General features: G+C 37.7%; 1 long non-coding RNA gene across 1 annotated transcript in view; it reads left to right on the top strand.

Annotated features, from left to right (window-relative positions):
- Positions 1–13,461, top strand: part of LOC127171145 (uncharacterized) — a 51,687-nt gene extending 38,226 nt beyond the window's left edge. Inside the window, exon 4 of the long non-coding RNA XR_007828465.1 lies at positions 12,972–13,461. This is a non-coding gene — a long non-coding RNA (uncharacterized LOC127171145). The remainder of the gene's footprint in view (positions 1–12,971) is intronic.
- Positions 13,462–26,555: the final 13,094 nt, after the last annotated feature.

Genomic DNA, 26,555 nt, shown 5'->3' on the forward strand with positions numbered 1-26,555 from the left:
CTTATTCATTTAAAAATAAGTTATTTTAAATAGTAAAAATATTTCAAAATTTTACTGTTTTTGCTGTACTTTGAATCAAATAAATGCAGGCTTGGTGAACAGAAGAGACTTTGAAAAACATTAAAAATCTTACTGTTTAATAACTTTTGCCTGCTAGCGTCTAGTTGAACAGAAAACATTTTTTAATTTGTAATAATAGTTCACACTATTACTGTTTTGATCAAATAAATGCAGCCTGGGTGAGCATAAGAGACTTCTTTCCAAATTATACTGACACCACACTATGAATAGTAGCATGTTATTTGTAAAAATATTTTTTACATTTATTGCAGTACTGTATTGTAAGTTATAGGCCTGTATATGCTGTACTTATATTTAAAAAGATAATTCACCCAAAAATGAAAACTGTCATTGTTTACTCATCCTCATGTTGTTGCAAACACAAAAGAACATATTGTAAAGAATGCCAAACAACTATGGACACTGACACAACTTTCAAAATATCCTCTTTTGTGAAAACAAATGCAGGTTTGGAACAACATGAGGGTATGTTTTTTTTTTTGTTTTTTGTTTTTTTATCTACCCGTGTAAGAATTAACGTACCAGAAGCCATGAGCTTCTGGCCATTATATTATGTTATTCTGCAATGATAATCATACTGTTGAGTAAAGCTTTCAAATCTTAAGCACATTATGTTTGCTTGCAGCAAGGCTTTACATCTATGTATACATACTGTATACCTCCACCCATACATCCTCAACACCCACCTTAGTTACTCATTTTTTCCCACTTTTAAACCCTCCCACATCTGTGCAATATTGCACAGTGCACCAGAAAGACCCTTTAATTAAAGGGAGCAAACCGAAAGCACGGCTGACACGTTGCGTAAACAAAGACTTGTATATTATCACCCATCTGCCTGTGCTCTTGAGCAAAGCCTTGAGTCAGACCGCTACCTTTAGCAATCACAGTCATCAGGGTGTAACTTACCTGAACATTACTTCAGTTGAGACACAGACTTGCGCAACCACACATACAGGAGTGTTGGTGTACATGCAGCTAAGCATTGCTCAAGTTCTTCCAATGCAATGTTAGGCATTGTTCAAGTTTAAATCACTCAGAGAAAGGTCCTTAACGATACAGTATCACTGTAATGTGTTAACATGTAGGAATTTCCCATGTTAATATGTTGTTACAGTTGTTTTACTGTATTTTGAATATTTTTTGTGAGTATTGCGTTTTAGGTTTAAAGGAAATGACCGTTAACTTATTGGAAAAGGTACTTGTTATTATCTGCCATGACGTCCATTTATCTATCTAATTTTTTGATGTTATTTTTTTTTTAAAATGCATGTGTAACAGCTGAAATCATGGTGAAAAACGTGATTACTCATGATGCTGTGCAGAAAAAAACACCAATCAGAGAGTCGCAGCAAGCAAATTGCATCAAAAGAGCTTGCAGGGACTCCCATGAAACACCACAAATTATATAATCGTGTCGGTCTTGCTGTGCTATCAAAATACTTTAATGTTGGCATGTATATGCATATTTTGCAGCTTAAAATCTATTGTTTACATCTTAAATGAATGGCTTTATTGTCTGTAATTCAGATATAAATGATATGGGAAAAATGACTAGGAAAAATTACTTCCGGAACCAAAGCTGCTAAAAAAGTGGGTGGCCACTAATGTACGCTATAGATAGTAACAATAGGCTGCGGTGGTAATTACAGACTAAGGTAAACATGCAAAATGCTTAGTGCCTGCAAAAACATGTTGTTATGACGTTAACTGTAAAGTCTGGATGTTGTATGATAACTTTAAGTGGTCACTTAAAAGGTTAGCCATCGCCTTCAGCTGTGATGCCTCTTGTTTGGAAATTAAAGAGGAGGGGTGTTGGTCTCTCTGTCAGTTTCACATCTACAGCGATTTTAACACCTCCATTTAGAGCTTTGTCGATGACAGTGACACATACCGTGTCCTGATGTACACGTGTGTTGCAACAGATGAAACAAGTGCCACATTTGTTTTCAAAGTTGCACATGAGTTATGCTACATATTGCATGAAGTGCCTCCCAAATGTTTGATCAGGCAAATAATGCATTGTATTGTTGGGATAGCGGTGTCCCCCTGAGCCCCCCGCGCAGCATCCCCCCCAATCGGTGTCATAAATAAAGCATAGGGAGAGGTGGGAGATTGACAGCAGTGTTGCAGCGAGCTGGAGATGCGCAGAATAATGTGAGCTCGGCACTAACAATGCTGTCGACGGCGGCGTGCGCTTTGAAACTCTCCCAGTAGTGTGTGTTTGTAAACTGAAGAAATACTCTGTCACTGTCAAGTAGCAAATATGCCGGGATGGCTGGTTTCTTACAGTTGAAAGGAGTGCAGCAAAGGGGAAAAAAAATTTAAAAAGTCCTCTGTGGCTTTCAAGCTGTTTCTTAGTTTTGTTTTGACTAGTGTGGGGAGGGGGGCACAAAATGACTGCAGTTGGTTATGTGTGCAACCGTATGTGTTTTATTTTTCTTTCACTGTGGCTGTCTAGTTTCTGGATGACTGGTGTTGAGGTGTATCCTCAAACTATATGTCAGGTAAAGTATGGTTTTAGGACTTTTATCACCTTTTGTCATGATTCAGTGCTACAATGGGGCCATATTACAGAATCAGAATTCAGAATCAGAATCAGAATTAGCTTTATTCGCCAAGTGTGCGCAAACACACGAGGAATTTGTTGTGGTTTTTTAAGGTGCTCCTGGTACATACATGCATACATACATACATATCTGACATAAGAACAGAGAAAACATAACTTTAAATAAATAAATAAATAAATAAAGAAGCTTACTTACTAGTCTTAAAGGTTTAGTTTACCCAAAAATGAAACTTCTGTGATTAATTACTCGCCTTCATGTCTTTCCAACCCCATAAAACCTTCATTCATCTTCGGAGGACAAATATTTTTGCTGAAATCTGAGAGGTTTTCTCACATTCAAGGCCCAGAAATGTAGTAAGGACATCGCCAAAAATAGTCCATGTGACATCAGTGGATCAACCTTAATTTTATGAAGTACTTCTTGTGCGCAAAGAAAAGAAAAATAACTTTATTCAACAATTTCTTCTCTTTTGTGTCAGTTCGACGCACGTTTAGGAGAGTACCACGATGCATACGTGTGGATTCGGTGTTCTGACGTAGAGCATCCATCTTTCTTAGTTCATCAATTGTAAACTCTGGTTCAAGTCATCCATTCTTCCAATCTTCATACATGTTTACGAAAACTGTTTTACGTACAGCGTGTGTTATCTTCTGCTTGTAAACAAAGCGTCAGAACGCCGGCTCCTGAATGCGTGTCGAAGACTGACACAGAAAAGAAGAAATTCTTGAATGTTTTTGTTTTCTTTGCACACAAAAAGTATTCTCGTAGCTTCACAAAATTAAAGTAGAACCACAGATGTCACATGGACTATTTACAATATCCTTACTACATTTCTGGGCCTTGAACGTAATGCTGAATGTGGGCCTTGAACGTTGCATTGCTGTCTATGCAGGGTCAGAAGGCTCACAGATTTCAACAAAAATATTTTAATTTGTGTTGGGAAGATCAACGAAGGTCTTAAGGGTTTAGAACAACATGAGGGTGAGTAATTCAAGACAGAATTTCCATTTTTGGTGAAATCTTTGTAAGATCTGAACTAACAATGATACTTACTAAAATCTGTCATTGCTGATAAAAGATAAAGTAGGATTCTAGAGTTAAGGCACATTCAGGAAAGACGATGATAACTATAACTGTATTATAGTTTACACTAATGGTGGATGTTCACATTTCTTTCATCAGCTGAAAAAAGATTTTCTGATTCAAATGATATTGTTTCTCTGTGTTGTTATCATTATAGCTGTGGTGCTGACTTATAGATCTATTAAAACTTATCAGTTTTGTTATCATCTGTGGTGTTTTTGTAATATGGCCCTGTTCAATATTTCACACATAATCACACATAAGCAAGCTAGATTTTTGATTATTGCCATAATGTGTGATGCATATTTTATGTTGTTGTATAATAAAGTGGATGCTTAAGTTGTTTGCTCATTGGTCTGTTATGCAGACAGTACTGAAGAAATAAGCAGAACTAAGCTTTGTGTTAACTTTGTGGTTAGAGATCTATTTCTGTCCATTTGCGACTATTTCAGAGACATGACTCAAAACATTTTTTAAAGCTCTGACCATTTGTGGTTCTTGCCAGGCAGATCCAGCAATTTTTATTTCCTTAAAAACACTTATTACAAAATCTTGTCATCTTCTAAATTAACCTCAAATAGTCAGTTTACTCAAAAATGAGAAATCTGTTGTTCCAAACCTGTTTAAGTTTTTTCTTCTAAGGAACTCAAACAAAGAGGTGTTACTGGAAACCAGAAAAAAGAGCTTTGTTGTGAAGCACGTGCAACTGTGAGTCACAATATCCAAAATACAGACTGACCACCAGTGATTCAGGAATTACCCAACCTGATATAACCCACTGTGAAACCACGGGGGAAAACAAGTCACAGCTTTAAATTGCATTGTGTATGCCTGAGCAAACATCCTCTCCTAAATTGAATTCATAATGCCTCCAATCACTGAGTACATATTTGAAGAGGAAAACAGCCTTTAGTGAATTATAGTGCATGCTGTCGTAGTTGAGGACAGATGGTGTGTGAATGGAGGTCAGTTGTTTCTGTGGGAAAAAAAAATGCCCTGTTGAAGAGGATGGGTAGCACACTGTCTGCTCTGCTGTTGGAGCGATGAGGTTGTGTTCAAACATCACACAACATCTGGCCCGTGTCCTCACACACTGCAGCCTGGAACATTCTCAAGTGCAGAAGACAGACTGAGCCGAGGAAAAATTCCATGAGGTTGGACTGTGCAACTGTTCCACGAGATGGGGAAAGATGGGATGGCAAGAAATTGCAGCTCCACGTTCCCATCTGCCGTTTCTGGCAGGCGGAGGAGGCTTTAAAGCCACCAAGTGGAAAGAAAAGCGAAGAGGAGATTTTAGGCAGTCAAGACGTGATTTAGCAATCTAAAGGTGGCTGAACTTTTCCTCTGAGAGGAATGGCAAATGCTTAGAGATGCTGACAGATAATCTCTTTCAAGAAACAGCAGGATTGAAAGAAATCTCTTTAGATTGGCCATATAAGAAGAATATCAATATAGCTCTAGAACTAGGTGTACAGTGTTTCTCCGTAGTATGTCTATCTATATGTATCTATATCGATCAGGGTTGTGCTCCATTATCTATCTATCTATCTATCTATCTATCTATCTATCTCTCTGTCTATCTACAGTATCAAACACAAAAGTCAGTAAACCCCTCACATTTCAGCAATCATTTTAGTACTATTTAGTACTATTTTAGTATCTTCTCAAGGGACAGTACTATAGAAATGAAACTTGGATATATTTTAGAGTAGTCAATGTGCAGCTTGTATAGCAGTGTGTATTTACTGTCCCCTGAAAATAACTCAGCATACAGCCATTATTGTAATAATAGCTGGCAACAAAAGTGAGTACACCCTAAGTGATAACAGCACTATGTCAAATAACCATGCAAAGCCACATGTCCTATTCATTATGTTCATGTTTTTGTCTGCTTGACAGGACCATACAAAGGTGTATCTTGTTAAGAGCAGTTAAAATTTGGTTCTGGAAGCTGATTCTTGCTTCCGGCTTTGCTACTGTTTGCTTACTGCTCCGCGCTTTGCTCCCTGTTTATATACTTTTATCAGACTTTTCTAAGATTTTAACCTCAGCAGATCAGCACAGTGCTCAAACAACACATTTTTGGCACAAACACTAAATTAAAAACTTTTCGTAACTAGAATAATACTATGAAAAAGGAGACTCTTTGCCTCCGACTGCCAGCAGTTTACATTCTGGAGACGGGAAAACACAGCTGCCTACTTTCAACAGACGAGGAAGAAAATGCCTCTTCAGCCTCTTCTGGAATCTACTTGCTGCACAAACCGCCACAGACTTCTACAAAGGATTGTGGTTCTTGAAACAAAGTTACTTGCTGGACTTCCAAAACAGGTGGAACACTCAGCAGACCGTCGTCACGGACCCCCTCAGCATACAGCCGGTGAGTCCCGTGAACCCAGTGAATCTCAACAGTTTATAAGTGTAGAGGAACAAGCCCGAAACTGATCGACACACTAATCGATGGCACAAACAGGGAGCGAGACCCAAAGGCACTGTGTCTCGTATTTCTGTGGTAGCATCCTCTATCCCAGATATGGCTATGACAAGGCTTGCAAAAACTGGTATTTTACCCCCTCTTATACAGCTTGAGAACAGATTTGAAGCACTAATGAATGTGGGTGAGGAATCCCCAAATGTGATTGAACATGGATCGTATGAGCCAGGCACTCAAGGTCGAACAGACAGCGGCATTCAGCTCAGAGCGCAGCCGAGCCCAGGACTCTGATAGTGGATGACTCCATTATCAGAAATATCAGTAGCAGTACTACAACTACATGCTGCTTTCCTCAAGCAACCGTCTCTGATGTGAACAGGGAACTTCAGAACATCCTAATGAAGCACAAGACTGCAAATCGAATCATCATCCATGTGGGGAAGAATGATATTCGGAAAGAGCAGTCAGAACTCCTAAAGAAGGACTTCAGTGAACTCATCGAAACACTTCGAAGACTTGAAGTTCAGCCGTTCATCAGTGGACCACTCCCAGCAAGGGAAACTAACATGTTTTCACGGTTGCTCGGGCTGAATACATGCCTACAAAGAACCTGCAGTCAAAAAGGAGTCAACTTCATTGACAACTTCAATCTTTTCTGGGGCCATAGACAACTGTTTAAACTGGATGGCCTCCACCCAGACAAACTTGGTGCAAGAGTGCTAAAGGACAATATCTATTTTTCACTCCGTCATCCTTCAGTAGAGTGTGCCAGTCCACCCAACATGAATGACACACACACACATGGACAAAGTATGAGTGACCACAGGACTTCAAATCAGCTTCAGAGTCGTCATGTGGTCGACACATCCCACAAGGACACTGACAACGCCACACAGCCACAGCAAGCATTGCTCATGGACACCATCCCAATTGTCTCATACTGACCACTGGATGTTCAACAAGGCACCTCATGGCAAAGAACTCTGTGAAGATTTGAGAATTAGAATTGTTGCTCTCCACAAAGATGGCCTGGCTATAAGAGGTTCAGTAACAACCTGAAACAGTACAGTACAGTTAATGTACTGTGGCTAGATTTTCCAAAACGAGTTCCATTCGGAATAGGCCTCGCAAAGTTGAGTGCTCGTTCTTTGCGTCAGGTGCAGAACCTGGCTTCAAAAAACAGATGCATGAGTGCTGCCAGCATTGCTTTAGAGGTTACAGAAGTAGAAGGTCCGCTTGTCAGTGCTCAGACCATACACTGCACACTGCAACAAGTCGGTTTGCATTGGCATCATTCAAGAAGGAAGCCTCTTCTGAAGCTGGCTTACAAGAAAGCCCGCAAACAGTTTGCTGAAGACAACCTGTCCAAGAGCATGAATTACTGGAACCATCTCCTATGGTCTGATGAGACTAAGACAAACTTGTTTGGCTCAGATGGTGTCCAGCATGTGTGGTGATGCCCTAGTGAGGAGTACCAAGAAAATTGTGTTTCTCCTACAGTCAAGCATGGTGGTCTGGGGCTGCATGAGTGCTGCTGGTACTGGGGAGCTGCGGTTCTTTGAGAGAAACATGGATTCCATTATGTACTGTACATTTCTGAAGCAGAACATGATGCCTTCCCTTTAGAAACTGGGCCGAACGGCAGTTTTCCAACATGATAATGACCCCAAACATGCCACCAAGATGACAATTGCCTTGCTGAGGAAGGTGCAGGTGATCTGACCTGAAACCTATTGAGGATGGGGCATCCTCAAGCGGAAGGTGGAGAAGCACCATGTGTCTAACATCCAGCAGCTCCAATATGTCATTATAGAGGATTTCAAGAGGATCCCAGCAACAACCTGTGCAGCTCTGGTGAATTCAATGCTCAGAATGATTAAGGCAGTGCTAAATAACAATGGTGCTAAATGGTTTTAACTTTTAGGTGAAAAATCTTTAATTTCATGTTTCAGTCAAAACATTTCTGTATTAACAGTATAACAATTTAATTTAGTGTAGAATTTGAAATTGAAAACCTAATCAAAATTTCAGAATGTCTTACCCTTAACCACCGTTTTCCTGAACGTGGAAGTCTTGCCAGACTGGAACAATGCTCTACATTTCCGGTCTCTGGTATTTCTAGTCAAATTAATGTATTTTCTGAGCCAGTAATATAACGTTAAAACTATGAAAATGGGCTTTAAAATCACATGGTGTCATAGTTTCAACACTTTACAGTTTCGCAATGATGGTCTTTTTCCAGTAACTCATCTGTTATAGTGGGTAGATGACATGAAGCACCGCAAAGTTAGCTGCATAGTGTTTTCATGACACATCATTAATCGGCCACATTGACAGCACTGAAAGTAAACAATGCCACTGAACTGAACAGAACTAGCAAATTTTGCTGATTATTGCTACCTATTCAGTACTACACTGACCGTGCGATCTATGCTTTTGTTTACATCTGAGTATCTCCAATATGGCCGTGTATCCGGGTAACTGACCAAACTGTGACGTAAGTGTAAACCCTCTGTTGAAAACTTATTTTACATACAGCTCCTGATCGGGACGAAATTTGCAGGATTTTGTCCACAATATTATTTTACACAGATTTTTAACGTAAGCACTGCAAACTGTGCCTGTTTTTATTTGTCATTGTTTATGCAAGGCATACAACGCCAGACATGGACAGATTTGCTGGTCCGCAAAACAGGTACATTACAGGAATTCCTTGGAGTTATTGCTGATACTGTGGCAGTAAACAACAGCATAGCTTAAGCCTGTGCACATTTTTATATTTAGTTATACTGAGAAAGTTTGTTTAATTAATTCAGTTGATCTTTTTTACCGTTTTAACATGGATTTCTATGGAGACCGGAAAATGTGAGCACCCAAACGAAAGTTAGTCCCACATGGCGACACGCATCGGTTACTCAGAAAAAAGGTGGATATGATTAGTGTGATCTAGCAAATGATGTTTATGAAGTTCGCACTAGAAAGAGAGACAGAGAGCGTGAGACAACTGGTGTACAACTGAGACGCACCATATGATGGATTCTCATAGTTTCGTGAGACAAGTTCCTCTTCTTAATGACTGTTTTGTATCCGAGCGCTGCCTGGAGCATCAAATATGGAGTGGTGAGACGGAAGGGAAAACATCTTCATTGGGGAGTGAACACTCTTTTTTTTAAACTCTTTAATTTATCTCTTTTTTTCTCTTTCCTGTTCCTACATATCTGCTTGTGGTAACTAATGTATTGATTTGCTGTCATGACGTGAAGGCGCCTGCTGTAATGGAAAGAGAGGAAATGACGGCGAAGTGACTGCACTTAGGCTTCTCTGTTCACAATAGGAGATTTGAAAATAATGTAACCTTAACAGCAGGCTCACTAGTAGTGGTTAGGTAGGTGATATAATTCATGTATGGTTAGCTTGATAGAATGTAATCATTTTAAAAGCCGACTAGTAGTATGACTGAGCAGTGTTTCCAGTATTAAATCAGTGTCCCTGTGTATGCTTGTATAATAGCTTGCATTACACCTGGCAAGCCTTGTCCATCATCTATGCGCAAGGTCTTAAGGGCATTTTACACAGTAAGCTTTTCCTGTGATCTTGCCGCCTTTGTGTACAGGCGATGCAGAACGCACCAGCAAACACAACGATGCCTGCTACTGCTTCAGCTTAATGATAGCAAGCAAAAGCATGCTGCGTCTCTAAATGAAGTGATTACTGTAAATATTGTATTGTATGTTGCTTGCAAATGATAGCTAATACAGCTGAAATATTAACTAAACAGAACAGTGTTAATTTCTCCATAAAATATGCAGCAATCAAATAAAAATCAGCAGTCAAATATCTTCCATGTTGTTCTTTGATCATATTAAAGCTAAATGGCATTTGAATGGATGTGTTTTAATCACTTCTGATTGGTCATTGATGCACAGCAACCACTTCTGCAATGCAAAAAAAAAGTGGTAGGGTTTTTGTGGATGAGCTTGGAAAGTGGCACAGTCACTTCTGCCCCCTGTCTCCCTCTGAAAATCAATTGGGATCTTGCAGTTACCATGTAAATTTTACATGGTAACTGCAAGATTCATTTCATTTATGGAGCACAAAGACTTTTGGGAAGCAAAGCGAGCATACAGAAACACTCCTTTAAAAATGTTGTCACTACTTTCCATTTTTCCAGTCCCCTGTGTAGTCATCAGCAAGACATTTGGTCTGTACTTCTTGTTTCTCATGCACTGGAACTGTCTTTGACCTTTCACTCCAACCCAGCGGTGTCATTCGTTTGAAAATAGTTGCCCTATTTGAAGTTCTACAGAGGTGAGTTTCTTGTGCTTGTTGCTGATTTTTCATTTCAGGACGTGCTTTCTGTCAAAGAGAGGGTTAGCTGCTCCATTAAAGCTGAGATGCATTTGCATAAAGTCTGCTGTGGCATGGCCAAGGTAGACCGGGCGTACGGACACTGATTTCTAATTAAGAGCATGAGAGCTGGCTGTGTCACTCCAGGACTTCCATTTTCAGCTCAACTTCTTTCTCCATACAAAAAAACATCTGATCAGACTCATATTATGTATACAGATGACCGCTCTGCAGCAAAATCATCGAACGGAAAGATCCCAGATCAAGATGAGGGGTCACTAACTGTGACCCTCAGCAGGTAGAGATTTCCATCAGAGTTAATCTTAACTACCATAATGCCGCAGGCAAACTACGGCAGGGATCTCATCGCGTCAGCACAAATCTGAGCGCTTCTTAAAATGAGCACACTAGTTCTTAAAACACACAGTGCTGCATTATTTATAAGCCTGGGGAGAGGTGTTTTCAGATCTAATTTCTCACTCCTTATGTGTGCTGATTGTCTCTCCTAATTCCTGTTTGTTTAGTCAGGTAGATGCAAATGTGGCTCTTATTTGCATGTCAAATCGGGGCATGCGGGGGTGGGGGTTTGACAGAAGTACGAGCTAATGCACCCCCCTCTCGCTCGGGAGTGTTGAGCGAATGCGTGCCTCTTATCTCCTTCGTTTGGTTCTTTCAAGAAAAAGCCAGCAATGAGGTATTAATAACTAACAGACATGCTGGGAAGGCTGGCTTTCCAAGTGATACAATGCCCGTGAGAGCCTTTTATAAAAGAGCCTTGTGCAGTACTTTTTATCATATTAGTTAATGTATATATATATAAACACATATATATATATATATATATATACAGCTAAAAGCCATCTTGGTCAAAAATGAGATGATACTGAGTGAATGCTCCTGACACACAGTATACGTCTATCAATATTTTTACTTCAAACTCGCTAAATTCCAGCCTCAGCCCAATCAGAAGTACCAGTACTTACGTAGAAACCTATACAAAGTAGCCAGAAAGAAATGCTCATTTTAAAGAAAAACGTCAGATGGATTTAGAGGCTTTTGCATCTGAACTGTTCATATATATATATATATATATATATATATATATATATATATATATGTACAGTGCTTTGCAAAAGTATTCATACCCCTTCATTTTTTCATCTTTTTATGTTGTAGCCTTATGTTAAACTGCTTTAAATTACTTTTTCCCACATCAGTTTACACTCCATACACCATAATGACAAAGCAAAAAACAGATTTGTGACAACTTTGCAAATGTGTTCAAAATAAAACACTGAAATAAATACATTTCATAAGAATTCATACCTTTAACTCAGTACAGCCTCAGGTCTTTTTGGGTATGATACAACAAGCTTTGCACATCTGGCAATTATCTGCCATTCTTCACCTCTCAAGCTCTGTCAGCTTGGATGGGGGATGACAGACATTTTCAGGTTTCTATAGAAATATTTGATTGCGTTCAAGCCAAGGTTCCAGCTGGGCCACTCAAGGACATGCACAGAGTTGTCTATAAGCCACTCTTACTGTGTGTTTAGGGTCATTGTCTTGTTGGAAGGTGAACCTTCTGCCCAGTCTGAGGTACAAACATTATGTTTGGACTTGAGGTTCATCAGACCAGAGAATCTTGATTTTCACAGTCTGAGGGTCCTTTAAGTGCTTTTTTGCTAATTCCAAGTGGGTTTTCATGTGTCTTCATTAAGAGAGGATTGAGTTTGGTCATACCACCATAAAGACCGGATTGGTGGTGTGTTGCAGTGATGTTTGTCCTTCCATAAGTTTTTTCCATCTGCATTTATGATAATGGAGCTCAACTAGAGTGACCATCAGCTTCTTGGTCACCAGTATAATCAAGCCCCTTCTCCATCAGTTGCTCGGTTTGGCCAGGAGGCCAGCTCTAGGAAAGGTCCTAGTTGTTCCAAGCATCTTCCATTTTGGATAATGGAGGCTACATGCTTCTGTGAACCATCAATGCAGCAGAATTTTTTTCTGAACTCTTCCCCAGATCCGTGCCTTGACGCAAGCCTGTTTCTGAGCTCTGCAGGCAGTTATTTTGACCTCAGGGCTTGTTTTTTGCTCTGATATGCATTTTCAGCTGTTAAACATTTTCTGAGAGGTATGTGCCTTTCCAAATCATACTTATTCAAATGAATTTGCCACAGTTTAACTCCATTTGAAGTTTAGTAACATCTACAAGTGATATGGGTGCTCTTGAGCTATGAACACTTATGCAATGGAATCATTTCAGCTTTTTATTTCTAATAAAGTTATTACAAACCTGTGTTGTGTTTTTTCATTATTTTAAATGGAGTGTAACATAAAACGTAAAAAAAAAAAGAAGGGGTATGAGTACTTTCGCAATTTCGCACTGTGTATATATATATATATATATATATATTTTTTTTTTTTTTTTTTTTTTTTTTTTTTTTTTTCAACAGGAGTGGCAGTGAAACATTCCCACAGACCCAGCTGCTCCCGACCAGTTGATAACCAGCAGAAAATGATGTGTTTCCTCCATGTTGTGGCCGTCTGACTGGGTGAGATGTCCAATCAATAAGAAGCAACATATTAGGCCTGGAGGGTGTGTGGGGTTTAGATTCAAACACCCTCTGATTTGATTGGATGTGACCCTGCACGCAAAAGTCGCAGGCGTTTCGGAGCATGTGTGTGTTCCTCACTAGAGGTGTGAAGCTGACAGAGGTGGGATTTCCTGTGTACTGGCAGCTTTCACTTTGAGGCTTCTCAAAACTGTGGGCTCAGAAACCTGGGGTATGTGCAGAATAGCATACTGCCATAGTACTTGTACTGTTTTTAAAATGTAGTACGTGTACTTTGCACATTATGCACATTTTCTTTTCTGTATGCATAAGAAGACCTTCTGCATTTTCTAAAATGTGTGCTATACGACCACAACATAGTGTGAAATGTTGTATGACAGAATGCAATGTGCTTGGCTTGGCTTTCCATTTCCATTTTTATGGGAAAATGTGAATAAATAAATAAATACATTCTGAAAATAATTTTTGGGGAATGCTAGTAATAAGGACATTTAGTATGCTTATGAGTTTGAAATTTAGCATATACAGTAGTGTACTGTTTTACATACTATTTTTTTAAGAAATAATATGCAGCATACAGTATATACTGTTCAGTATGCTTTACACTGTATTAAATTCCAAACATTATATCTACATTCACAGTTATAATCGAACTATGCAGCAAGTTTTTACATAGTTGAGCTACAGACTTGGTCTGTCTTTATTACATAAACTGCTGTTCAAAAAATAAAAAAGTCTTTTCTGCTCTTCAAGACTGTGTTTATTTGATTAAAATGCAAAGCTGATCATTCCAGTCTTTAGTGTCACATGATCCTTTAGAAATCATTGTAATTTGCTAATTTATTATCAATGCAGGAAACAGTTGTGCTGCTTATTTTTATTTTTTTTTCTTTTGTTTTTTTTTTTTTTTTTTTTTTTGGAACCTGTGATACTTTTTTCAGGATTCTTTGATAAATAAAACATTTAAAAGAACAGCATCAATTTAAAACAGAAATCTTTTGTAACAATATACACTACGGGTCAAAGTTTAGGGTCAGTAAGTTATTTTGTTTATTTCTTTGTTTGAGAGATATTAATACTTTTATTAAGTAAGCATTTGTTAAATTGATAAAAAGTTATAGTGAAGACATATATTGTTAGAAAAGATTTCTATTTGAAATAAATACTGTTCTTTTTATTCATCAAAGAATCCTGAAAAAAGTATCACAGGTTCCAAAAAATTAAGGAGCACAACTGTTTCCAACACTGATAATAAATCAGCGTATTAGAATGGTTTCCGAAGGATTATGTGATATCATGTGATATACTTTTTTCTGTATTTTTGATCAAATAAATGGAACTTTGAGCATAAGAGACTTCTTTAAAAATAATCCCAAACTTTTGAACGGCAGAATAATACTGTATTACGGAGTCTTTGGTGTGTCATGGAAAAATTTCAGTATTAATTAAATGCCAATTAAAAAATTAAATATGTGAGTTTTTAATTTGTGGCCGCAATATGTAACTTTATTTAATTAAATAATCCACTCGTTTTATGTAAATCTCAGTCCTTTTGTACTAATTCATTCCCTCGTTTTATATTTAGAATTTAGCTAAAATGAAGGAACAGATCAGTACAGTGTGGCCACGATATCCATTTTCTTTCCCCACATCATGTGTAAGCTCTGTAAAATATATATGACACAATGCATAATTAAATATTTGATGGAAGGATGTCAGCAGAGAAAATGACAGACACTTTTCCACCATTCCAGGTTAAAGTTTTCAGAGCATGCACACAGCGACAACTTCAGCTTGATTAGTGTGTCAAGTTGAACAAAGCCAAGCTAAAATCACATAATTTTGGTTTGTTAAAAAAAAAAAGAAGGCATAATTTCAGCCAGAATAAAGCATTTATGCGACTTTTTAAAAAGACAAATGTTTTTGTATGACTAAAATCAAGCTTTTAAAGACTAAAACTAGTTATCTCGACAATACCAAAGAGTACCGAAACATAAGGGGACGCAGAACCAAGAGTTACAGGTCTGTCAGGACATTTTTTTTAATAAGACTCAAACCTCACTGTGTGAAAATGATTTGCCATTGAACTATATGATTCTCTCTCAATATATTTTTTACTGGATTCAGCCCTGTTTTCTCTTTGTGCTGCCCTGTGAGTTATGACCCTGGCCTTGATTACAACCCCAGTGATATCACAAACAGGCCGACTGGTCAGTACAGGGGGTCCATATGATCAGGGCGAGACCGCTTGCGGTGCAAAAAAAAGCCCTTGCGTCCATAAATTCCGTTTTTATGAGCTAGACTTGATGAAACCATTTCCCTTGACACCTTGTTTTTGCTGCATCCGTTGTTAGTTTATTTCTCCTCAGCTGAGTGGTTTTATGTGCTATTTGGGGCGGACGGTGACAGAGAGGTTGTATGGGTAAGATATTGCGTTGCTGCCCGTCTGGATGTGAAGATGCCCCAGCCTCTGATCTCTCCTCTGAAGCTGTCACTTCTCCCGTTCTCTGCTTCTCTAGCTCTCATGTCTTCGCGCAGCAGCCTAGGGGTTGGAGAGCGAAGGGAATGAGTGATTTGGAGGAGATGAATCAACTTTCAATTTTGACAAAGACAGATGTGGAGACATGGGGGAAAGAGGGAAAAATGTGTTTGGGAACAGGCAAGAGCACTGAAGATTTGCAGAGCTGGACACACGCTGAAATGAGAAACGTGACATTGACTCAGAGATGTAAAATAATGGTTGAGTGTGTGTAAATACAGAAGTGTCATGTTTGAGCCAAGTGGGTTTAAAATGCAACTTTCAAATATATGTGTGCACAATTATTGTAGATGAAAAAAGATGTTAGTCTAAAATTTTGTGTTAGAAAAATGTGGTCAGTCAGGTCAAGTCTCACCCTTCAAACTCCAGTTGAACTAAATGTCAAAGCCAATCATTTCCATACGAAGAAATAGAGTGATGATCACTGGCTGTCAAGTTCAGTTAGTTTGTTTGGTTAATTAAAAACAAAAAATAGATTCGCTATGTTTAGATCTGCACCTGAGTCTCCCTTCACATTAAACAAGATGAATAGACTTTACTATCTTGTACTTACTTACATAATAAACTACCAAGTTCTTAAAAAGTGTTTTTCACCCTTAGGTCATGTCTTATCTCAACTACATTACCAAGTGAGTCAGAACCGCCACTGGTGCCACCTCAAAATAAATAGGTGCATGACACTTCTGCATACTTGTGTCTGTAATCTGGACTGTGCTTGCGGTGGTGTGTGGATTGGGAGCTGGATGGATAATAAGAGCTCAGTTGTCCACCAGAGTGAGGGGGGAGATATACCCTAAAGCCTCATGTCATCCGATCAGTCATCTTCTCTCCATTCATCATGTAGCGTTCCTCCCCTGCACTCCCCCTCTCTCTCTCTCTCTGCCTGCACCAGTATAGAGGAAACTGGGAGCTCATAGCCTATGGGAGTTACACTGAAACTTGATTAAGAAATATGGCCACTGCATTTGCTACCAGAATCTCAACATGCGGATCAGCTTCTGCTCACAGCAATGATCAAATATAGTCCATTTATCTTATATCTTATTTATAAAATGAATAGCAGTGTTCAAAGGTGATAAACATACCTGTGACAGCTCATCAGTTAAATTCTGTATTACTACACCAACAAAATTATTTTTATTTTAATGCCATTTTATAAAAGCAATTCTGTATCTCAAAATTGTGACTATATTTAGGGCCTGAGCACCGGTGGTGCGAGGACCCTATTGGAATTGCTCAGTGTCTTCCTCTTCTCCAAAATGAATTGCATTTTTGAGGGCCTAAACATGTTCGAGAACTCATGAAACTTCAGAAGTGGGTGTGTTAAAATGGCTCGATAGCGCCACCTGAGCTATGTTTCACATTCATGTACAAAATTCAGTAGGCACATGTAGAACACAAATACCTACAAAAAGTCCCCCGGTGTGAAATTCGAAACCCAGCAGGAAAGCTGTTATTTTGCATTTTCTCTACAAGTTTTGTGCCGTTTTTACCATTTTCAGGGGTTGTATTTAAACGAACTCCTCCTAGAGATTTAAACCGATCAACACCAAATTTAACCAGTGTTATCTAAAGCCCTTTGTGACATTAAATTGCGAAGATCTTGAGTTTTCGTTAAAGCGTGTCTTTGATGTTTCACCATGAAACAGGAACTTGTTATAATTCAGGCATACAATGTTCGATCTGTATCAAAATTCACATGTTTGATGAGTTCTTTCCTAAACACATGCACATGCTCATATTCACTTATAGTCATAGTGCCACCTGCTGGCAACAGGAAGTGGCATGTTCTACGCTGTAACGAACTCCTTCTATAGATTTAAGGACAACAACAGTCAGTCATTGGTCAGTCTACTCTAAAGGCCTTTGCGATGTTAAATTGCGAAGATCTTGAGTTTTCGTTAAAGCGTATGTCCGTAGCGCCCTAACAATGTTCAGTGTTTCGCTATGGAAAAAGTAGTTGTTGTAACTCGGCCGTACAATGTCTGGTCTGCCCCAAACTTCACACGTTCAACAAGAGTCCTGGCCTGAACACATCTAAATGCCAATATTCTTTTATAGTCATAGCGCTGGGAACAGGAAATGACATGCAATGTCCAATCTGCACCAAACTTCACATGTTTAGTAAGAGTCCTGGCCTGAAGACATGTAAAGGTTATAATCATAGCGCCACCTGTTGCCAACAAGATACGTTCATACATACCTCATACATACCATACATAACCATGTGCAATCTGCGCTAAACTTTATATGTTTGATAAAAGTCCTGGCCTGAAGACATCTACATGCCAATATTCAGTTATAGTTATAACACCACCAGCTGGCAGAAGGAAGTTTGGCACATATAATTGACTTTGACATATTTCTCCGATATTTTTCCATTTTATATGCATATTTCTCACCGTTTGCTGTTTTCCTAAAACCACTGTGTGGCAGTGAGCCCGGATGCAAGGGCCCTTTCCACGCTGCTTGCAGCTTTAATAAATTATTGCAACTTTATTTCTTGTTTTAAATTTACAGTTACTAGCAATAAGACATTTGCCCACGTGTGACAGTACTTATTTATTTGTTTCATCTCAGTCTTAAAGTCATCTTAAAGAAATAGTTCACCCAAAAATGAAAATTCTGTTATAAAATAGTCCATGTGGCATTAGTCGTTCAAGCATAATTAAGTGAAGCTTTGAAAATACTTTTTGTGCACGAAGAAAACAAAAATAACAACTTTATTCAACAATTTCCTTTCTGATGTCACGTTGACTATTTTAACAACGTCCTTACTACCTTTTTGGGCCTTGAATGTATCAGTTGCGTTGCTGTCTATGCAGGCTCAGAAAGCTCTTGGATTTCATCAAAAATATCTTCATTTGTGTTCTGAAGATAAACAAAGGTCTTATGTCTTACGACATAAGGTTGAGTAATTAATGGCAGAATTTTCAATTTTGGGTGACCTATTCCTTTAATGATAAGGAGAGCAGCTATAATCATATGTATATATATATTTTTCTGTTTTTTTACAACATGTACCACAATTCACAATTTATTATATGTTGCTTGGCTCCAAATGTCATGTGGACAGCAAATATTCAATTACACTGTAATGTATGAGGCCTCTTTGTTTCTCCGTTTCCCCCAACAGGACCTTTTCTGGTTTGTAACTGCCCGTATTTACAGACCGGCTGTGGTAGTGATTTATAAACGTCTAATTATTGAGCATGTAATCATTAGATTATATTTGAGCGAGTCATTAGTCATGGTCTACCAGTCCACTGTTTGTTGGCAACAGCGGATCAATAGTACAGTTTGTCTTATAACCATTTCTGTGTGCTGTCACCACGTAAACACTGATAGACTGCGACATTCTGTGCTTGACCTCTGTGGCTATACCCTCGTTTTGAGGAAATGTTTGTAATGCAATCATATCAGATCAGATTTTCAGCTTGTGGATGCACAAATGTGCACCTGTGGGGAGATAAATGATGAATGCCAACTGCAGCTTGTTCCTGAGAACGTCTTCTTCACAACCGTTTGACTGACAACAGTTGGTGACACAATTCAAAACTCTGGCTTTTCAAATTTGGAGAAATTTTGAGGGGGGAAAAAAATCCCGTAATTAGAGAAGAGAGGGTATTTATGTGTAATTATGGCTTTCATATTGTGTGTGTGTGCAGGGATGAGAAAACATGAATATGCATATTTGTGCTTCTTTGTGCATGTACTGTAATATTCAGTTTGGCATGTGTTTGTGTGCGTGTCTAAGTGCGTGTATGAGCATCCAGTATTTTTACACTAGCAAAATGATTTGCTTATAATGTCCTTGAAAATTAAACTGAACCAAAGTGTTTGGTATGCATAATGGTTTATATGCTTTTTGCTGTTTTAATTGCATTAATGTGAAGCAAGTTGCCTTTGCGGAGGCAGTGACAGCGCGTGGGAGCTCTGTCATAAAAAAGAAATCCATATATGTAGGTGCAGGTGTGTGTGAGGTCACTTCGGGTGGCGTTGAGTTGCAGCATGAGAAAAGAAGTAGTTTGCGAGCAGCCACAGTATGTCACTGGCCCAGGTTAATCTAAGTCTGTATGACAGCAAACGGAAAAACAACATTAGCCTTTCTGCCTTTACCCAGTATACCATTCAAGGCTGCCTGAATGTCTTATTTAGCTCTCGCTGATGAACTCCATGTGGATTGAGTTGTTTGTCATGACTTGTGTCTGACTAGTTTCTGCCTTTCAGCTGCAAGTTTTCGCTGTCCTTGGTGCTGAAAATGTGTTTGTGGAAGTGTTGAATGGTGCACTGAAGCCTCGTCTTAAAGGGATAGTTCAGCCAAAAATGAAAATTCTGTCATTATTCTCCTATCCTCAAGCTGTTTCAAATCAGTTTGAAGCAACTTTTGAGCACAAAAGAAGGTATTTTGAAGAATGTTGGTATCCAAACAGTTGATGATAGCTACTGACTTCCATAGTGTGGAAAAAAATGAACCTGATGTAATGGCGAAAACGTACCTGTGGGAACTTTCTCGCAAGATGCGAAATACGGCATGTAAGTTTCGTGACACATTCGATGTGAAATATCCGCTAGTGGCGCTATAACTCTAATGCTCTGTGACGTTTTAAAATAACGTACCATCTGCACTACACCTACCCGATAATATGAACAAAAGTGAATATGATGTAAAAATGCAATCGTAAGCATGCCGCTTTAGCTTGTTTTTTGATGTGTCACCTTTCAGCTCTTTCATCATGAGTCATGCTTTTCACAGGATTCGTACCCATGAATTCCGCATCCTAAGTCCATTTCTGTGTCAGCTTAGCTACCGAGCAGAAAGCGAAACATATGGAGCTGTAATCATAACTGTGTTTGAAAACTTTTACAAGTGCTCGCTGTTTCACCACCTCTAATGTTCATTTCTGTTAGAAAATGCAGTGATATGTACTTATTGGTATGTATTTAGCGTCTTGCGGAAAAGTGCCCATAGTTACGTTTTCGTCAAAAATACTATGGAGGTCAATGGCTACTGTAAAAAGGAACAACATAAGTGAGTAAAAGATGGCAGAATTTTCATTGTTGCAAAAGGTAGGTGTACCAATGTTTTGTGAGCTAACCTAAAAATATACATTATGTGGTGGCATCTAAATTAATTGGATTTATTCAAGTCAAAAATGAATATGATTGATTTTTCAAAATGCCTACTTTTGTGTTTAATGTTTTTGATAAACCATCCCCTATTTTATCAGTTTTTTTTGGCTTACGTACCATAGACAATCCTAGCATTCCAATAATCTCCATGAAAAAAACCTCAAAATAAAGGGTGGATAAAATGATAGAATATTGATTATTAATGTATTTTATTCACTACTGAAAAGTATGGAAAATAGACATTTGGTTTATTCGTTTATTAACTTGTTAACCTCATAAATTCTTGGAATCATCATGGAGTTTTTCAAGTGCTTTGCCTTGTGATTTGGTAACTACTGCAAGGTTTATGGTAGAATTAACTAAATTTCTATAAAAATTAAGTTAGTGTTTTTAAATTTAAAACAGAGACAAGCGGTGGTGGGATCCAAGAGGTGAATTTGCCACGCAGATTCAATGCATTTCATGCCGTGTCTATTCATATCACTTTCCTTTTTCCTCTGTCTTTGTTTTCCCTCAGCTGTATTCTTCCCTATTTGATATCGCTTTGATTCTCCTGAATAAGAATTACAGGGAATTACTATGTTTGCACATCTATCTTTGTTTCTTTATTTATGCTTTTATGCATTAAAGGGACATAATTGTTGAGTGTTATAGCATCTTAATCGCTATGACCATCAATCGCCCTTTCAGGTTATGCTGTATAGACTCCATTTATCCACCCACCCACATTCCTCTCTCTCTCTCTCTCTCTCTCTCTCTCTCTCGAATGCTATTAGTATACTGTTACTCTCTGTTTTCTGCTCACGACCAGAGACAGCAATGGGCAATCACATCAACACGTAAATCAGAAAACATGGCAAGTTGTTTTACTCCTCTTTCTCTTGCTGCTCTCTCTGATGTCTCTCACCGCTGAACAACTGGCAAGGTTTCAATGAGGTGATTTAGTGTTTGTGGAAGTGGCAACTCTGCTGAGACCCACAGTCTGTTTCCACTAACTGAGTTTCACATTAACAAGCAACATTCAGTTTCTAATGAAGCTAAACCTTCTGATCTGGCTAAGTGCAGGTGAGCAAATGGACTATGAGGACTGATACCAATATGACTTTTTTAGATAAATGCAGTTGGATTTGTGTGTGTATATACTGAAATCATTTTTTGGAAATTATTTTTGAAAACAAGGTAATGCTGAAAGATGTTAACATGCTGTTTTAATGATAAGAATGGTTGAATAATTTCTGCACTAACACCCTTCTTTTCAGGGTTGTGCAAAATTGAGAATTTAAGAATTGGCTCCTATTCTCTTTTTAATTAAATTGGCCCACAAGAAGTTTAATTGCAATTTTAATGGGAAAGACAAGACAAATTATTTGCTGTATTGAAATTTTACACAGTCACAAATTAAGTTCAGCACAAGAAATACATAATTCGTTTTCACTAATTATGCCTATTTATTCCCTTGATAGAATATATTGTCTAAAATGAGTAGAACATATTTCTTTAAGTTACAGTCAAAGCAAATGTGACCCTGGACCACAAAACCATTCATGAGGGTCAGTTTTAGATTTATACATCAAAACTGAATGAGCTGAATATCAAAAATAAATACACTTTCCATTGATCTATGGTTTGTTAGGATAGGATAATTTTTGGCTGAGATACTAACAAACTATTTGAATTCTATATTGGAATCTGACAGTGCAAAAAAAATCTTTGAAGTTGTCCAAATAAAGTTCTTAGCAATGCATATTGCTATTTAAAAATTAGGTTTGAACATATTTATGGTAGGATATTTACAAAATATCTTTATGAAACATGATCTTTACTTAATGTCCTAATGATTTTTGGCATAAAAGAATAGTCAATAATTTTGATTCATACAATGTATTGTTGGCTATTGCTACAAATATACCCATGCTACTTACCATGATTACACTTTCATACATTCTATCATTGCAGTTCTACTCTATTTCAAATTGAAATTCTACATCCTGTGTGCTAATTGAATTATATATGTTATTAATCACATTAATGTCACGTAAGGATATGGAGGGTAACTTTAACTAAAGACTCAGAATGCTCTTTTAGATACTAGCAGGTGCAAGTGGTATTAATTTCTGAACCACATCTTTCAAATTTACTGTCTTTATGGCATTCAGCTAATGAATATGTTAATAAGTATCATAGTGCTAAGTTGAGAAAATATTTAAACCTTAATAGTATCTTCGAGAAAATGGTCTTTTAATGCCAATACCACCGAAGGCCTGAGGGCAATATATTTTTATATAGACACCATATTACACCCGGCTTTATAGTGTTTGACAGCTGTAATGACATTTGCCCATCCAGCCATGCCATAACTGCGATGGTCAGTAATGTTTATTACATGTGCTCGGGTTCTGTGGGTTTCTGGGCATTTTAAATGGCTCGACCTTTTCCAGACAGTGACCAGAAAATGGGGGCTCGGTTCATTGCCGTTTTTATTGTGACAGGTATTTTACCATCTTTTTATGAGCATATGACATTTGTTCATTGCTTTCATAGGTCTATCAGTGTGCCAAGGTGAGTCTACGTAAAATGAAAAAAAGTCAGGGATCATTTGTGAAAAGGATTTTTTTAATCCTTGCCCTGTAAATGGCCTGGCTTTCTATAATAGTCAGGATAAACATTATTGCACATTAGCAGTTAGAGGGTCACATATACTGAACTGGTTTGATTTTTCTGTCTGTTCTACACAAATCACAATAGGTGGCTGTATTTTAACCAGAATGGGTGCAGTAATCATCCAGGACAAGTGCAGACAGGAAAGCTCTTGGTTCATGTGTTTTACTGAGGCAGTGCTCATTTAGTTGGAGAGGTGAGCAAGAGTTTGAATGGGTGATGGCTGGAAAAACACACAGAAGCATCATGTCATTTCAAACTGAGGGTTGAGTGGAGTTTGAATGCAGCTTAAAAAAAATAATTAAATGTTTGATAATGTAACTCTTGAGTTTGTGAATCTTTTTTTCATGAATATAGTGTAGTTACATTGCTTCTGCTTTATTTTTCTGATTTACTTAAAAGAGTCATTTGTTGTTGAACCAGACTACACTAGTCAGGCTGTGTGTTGCTGTGTGCAGCCCTTGTGGACAACTCAGAATGTTTCTTTGCCATTATTTTGCAATACACGGTCTAAGTACAAATTGCAAATGAGGCTCTCTGTCTGTTTCTTTTGTATGTTGTGCAGCTCAAGGAACCCTACAAATAGTAAAATTCAGTATTAACTAATAATTAAACAGCCCATTCTCTTTGATCTCTTTTATGCTGTAGTTCAGATTTACAACTAGAATTGTTCTTACTCCCTCAACCACCCCCATCATTTTCACGGCCCGTATGTTTTATGACCTGTGGGACCTTGTTAGGCTTGCAGACTGGTGGCGCCATGTGGGCTAGACTGCAGCGATAGTCACCGAAGGTGCCCAAGCGTAGACTCGAGGTGCACTCCCATAAGGGGCATTTTGAGAAGATTGGGCTCCTTGGGGAGCCAGAGTTGTAGAGACTCACAAAACTCGCCTCAAACATATAACGTTTATTTCCTCTGACACCAACATTGGTTCTGTCATAAAAACATTGTAAGGGGACACATCTCTGAATACAGCTGGTAGAATGTTTCATCTGATGGTCATCCGACAACCTAAATTGAAGCAGAGATCTTTAAAGGATAGTTCACCCAAAATGGAAAATTCTGTGATCATTTAGTCATTCTAGTGCTGTTCAAACTTGCTTGGCTTTCTTTCTTCTGCAGAACACATTTTGAAAAATACTTTTGACCATACAATGAAAGTCAGTGGGGTTCAAAACAGTACTTGACCCGACTGATATTTTTTGTATAGATAAAAACTAGAGATATTTTGCAAAATATATTTTTTTGTGTTCTAAAAATAAAGAAAACCATACAAATTTTGAACAGCATGATGATAAATAAATGATGATAGAATTTTCGATTTTAGTCTGTGCCAATAGCCTTGTGGGCAGTGTGCTGACATATACTGCCTTGTGCTTTGGGCGTCCTGAGTTTGAGACCTGTCTCGTAGACCTTTCCTGGTCCTGCCCCCTCTCTCTCCCACTTTGTTTCCTGTCTAATACTGTCCTATCCTAATAAAAGGCAAAATAAAATAAATTTCCCTTTAATGTGTCAACAATTTTCTCATTTAAGTCTGTTTGGGTTTTTATTTCTAATGCATATTAGGATGTATCTGAGACATCTGAGATAATGTTGATTTTTAACAGTTTGAGATTTGAATAAGATTTATAAAAGGCTATTTTTAAAAAGCTGTATATCTCCGGACTTATGAAAGAGCAACTTCTGGGCAATAAAACATTTCTGTATCTCTTATACATTTTCTTTTTCTTTTTTTCTTTTTTTTCTCTTGCGTCCCACAGAAAACTAAAGCTGTACAGGTTAGGAAGAACATGAGGATGAGTAAATGACAGAATATTAATTTCTTTAAAGTGAACTATCCATTTAAAATGTTTTTTAAGATCTAGATCTGATAACTAGATCTGGGTTTTGACACAAACTTTACAATTCTGATTCTGATTTAAAAGCTTGTGATTCAATTCGATATTCAATTTAATTTGATATTAATTATTTTGGATATATATCAGGTAGAGTACATGCCAAATTTCTCAAGGAAGAAATTAATTCTGCAAAATATACAAGAGGATCAGTTGGTACTACATTACTATAATATTGAAGGTTAAAATTAAATTATTTATATACAAACACAAAAATTACATAAATTACACTTTCGATTACATGATTATATTTCCACTCCAATTTGTTTTTGCAATATAAACATTTAAATATTAGCTGTCATATAAGCTTGACAGATTTATTCAAACATAATTAAACATTGAAGAACAGTAAACATTATAATGAATAAGTTATATGTTGCAAATATTTAGAAAATTGCTCCTCTCTAGAGTTCATTTTTGTTTCAGTTTTCAGTTCATGTTTTTCTGAGCTAAATGTGACGTTGGATGACATTGTTTACAAGCTATTATTTTGACGTTTTTGCGAGGTTGAAACAATGATTGAGCGATTACATGAGATATGGATTTCAGTAAGTTGTTCTTTTTTTTTTAACATAACCTTAGATGTTTATTCATGTTTATTTCATGCTGAAACTGGTATTAAAGCAGTGTGCTTCATGCTGCTGTTTCTCTTGAACTGAGGCGCTACAGTTATCTGTCACTCCACATTAAACAGTGCCAAAATGGCATTTATTATTTGAAAACTGTAATAAAATGGTCAAAATTCAAAATCTGAGACTTTGTTTATATCAAAAGTAACAAAGTACAAAGCTTATTGCGATTTATTGGATGTAAGGTGTGCTAAAATATTCGGTTCATTAACTGAAACCAGGCTAGACTAATCGATTCTTGGGATTTTAGAATTTATATTGCTTTATAAAAATGAAAATACATTAAAATCAATATTTTTTACCCAGCCCTAGAATAGAAAATGTACTTAAATGCTAGGTATGTTAATTCAGGTCACGCTCGATACAACCAAGTTAAAATTAATGAAAGATCCTCAGTTTGCTATTTATGGCAGAACCATACGACAGCACAGCCCATGAGAGCCGGCACATTGCCAGAGTCTTGCCCTGATAGAGGCGCTCTCAGCTGGATGCCAGGTGAATGTAATTTTGAGTCCTCAAGAAAGATGCTTAGCATCACGGATGCCATCTTAATGAGAAGCATAGGTTTTGGCAAATAAAAAAAAGGAAGATCAGGCGTGACTCAAGGGC

The sequence above is a fragment of the Labeo rohita genome, chromosome 9 (assembly GCF_022985175.1).
Source record: "Labeo rohita strain BAU-BD-2019 chromosome 9, IGBB_LRoh.1.0, whole genome shotgun sequence".
In the NCBI taxonomy this organism is placed as follows: Eukaryota; Metazoa; Chordata; class Actinopteri; order Cypriniformes; family Cyprinidae; genus Labeo; species Labeo rohita.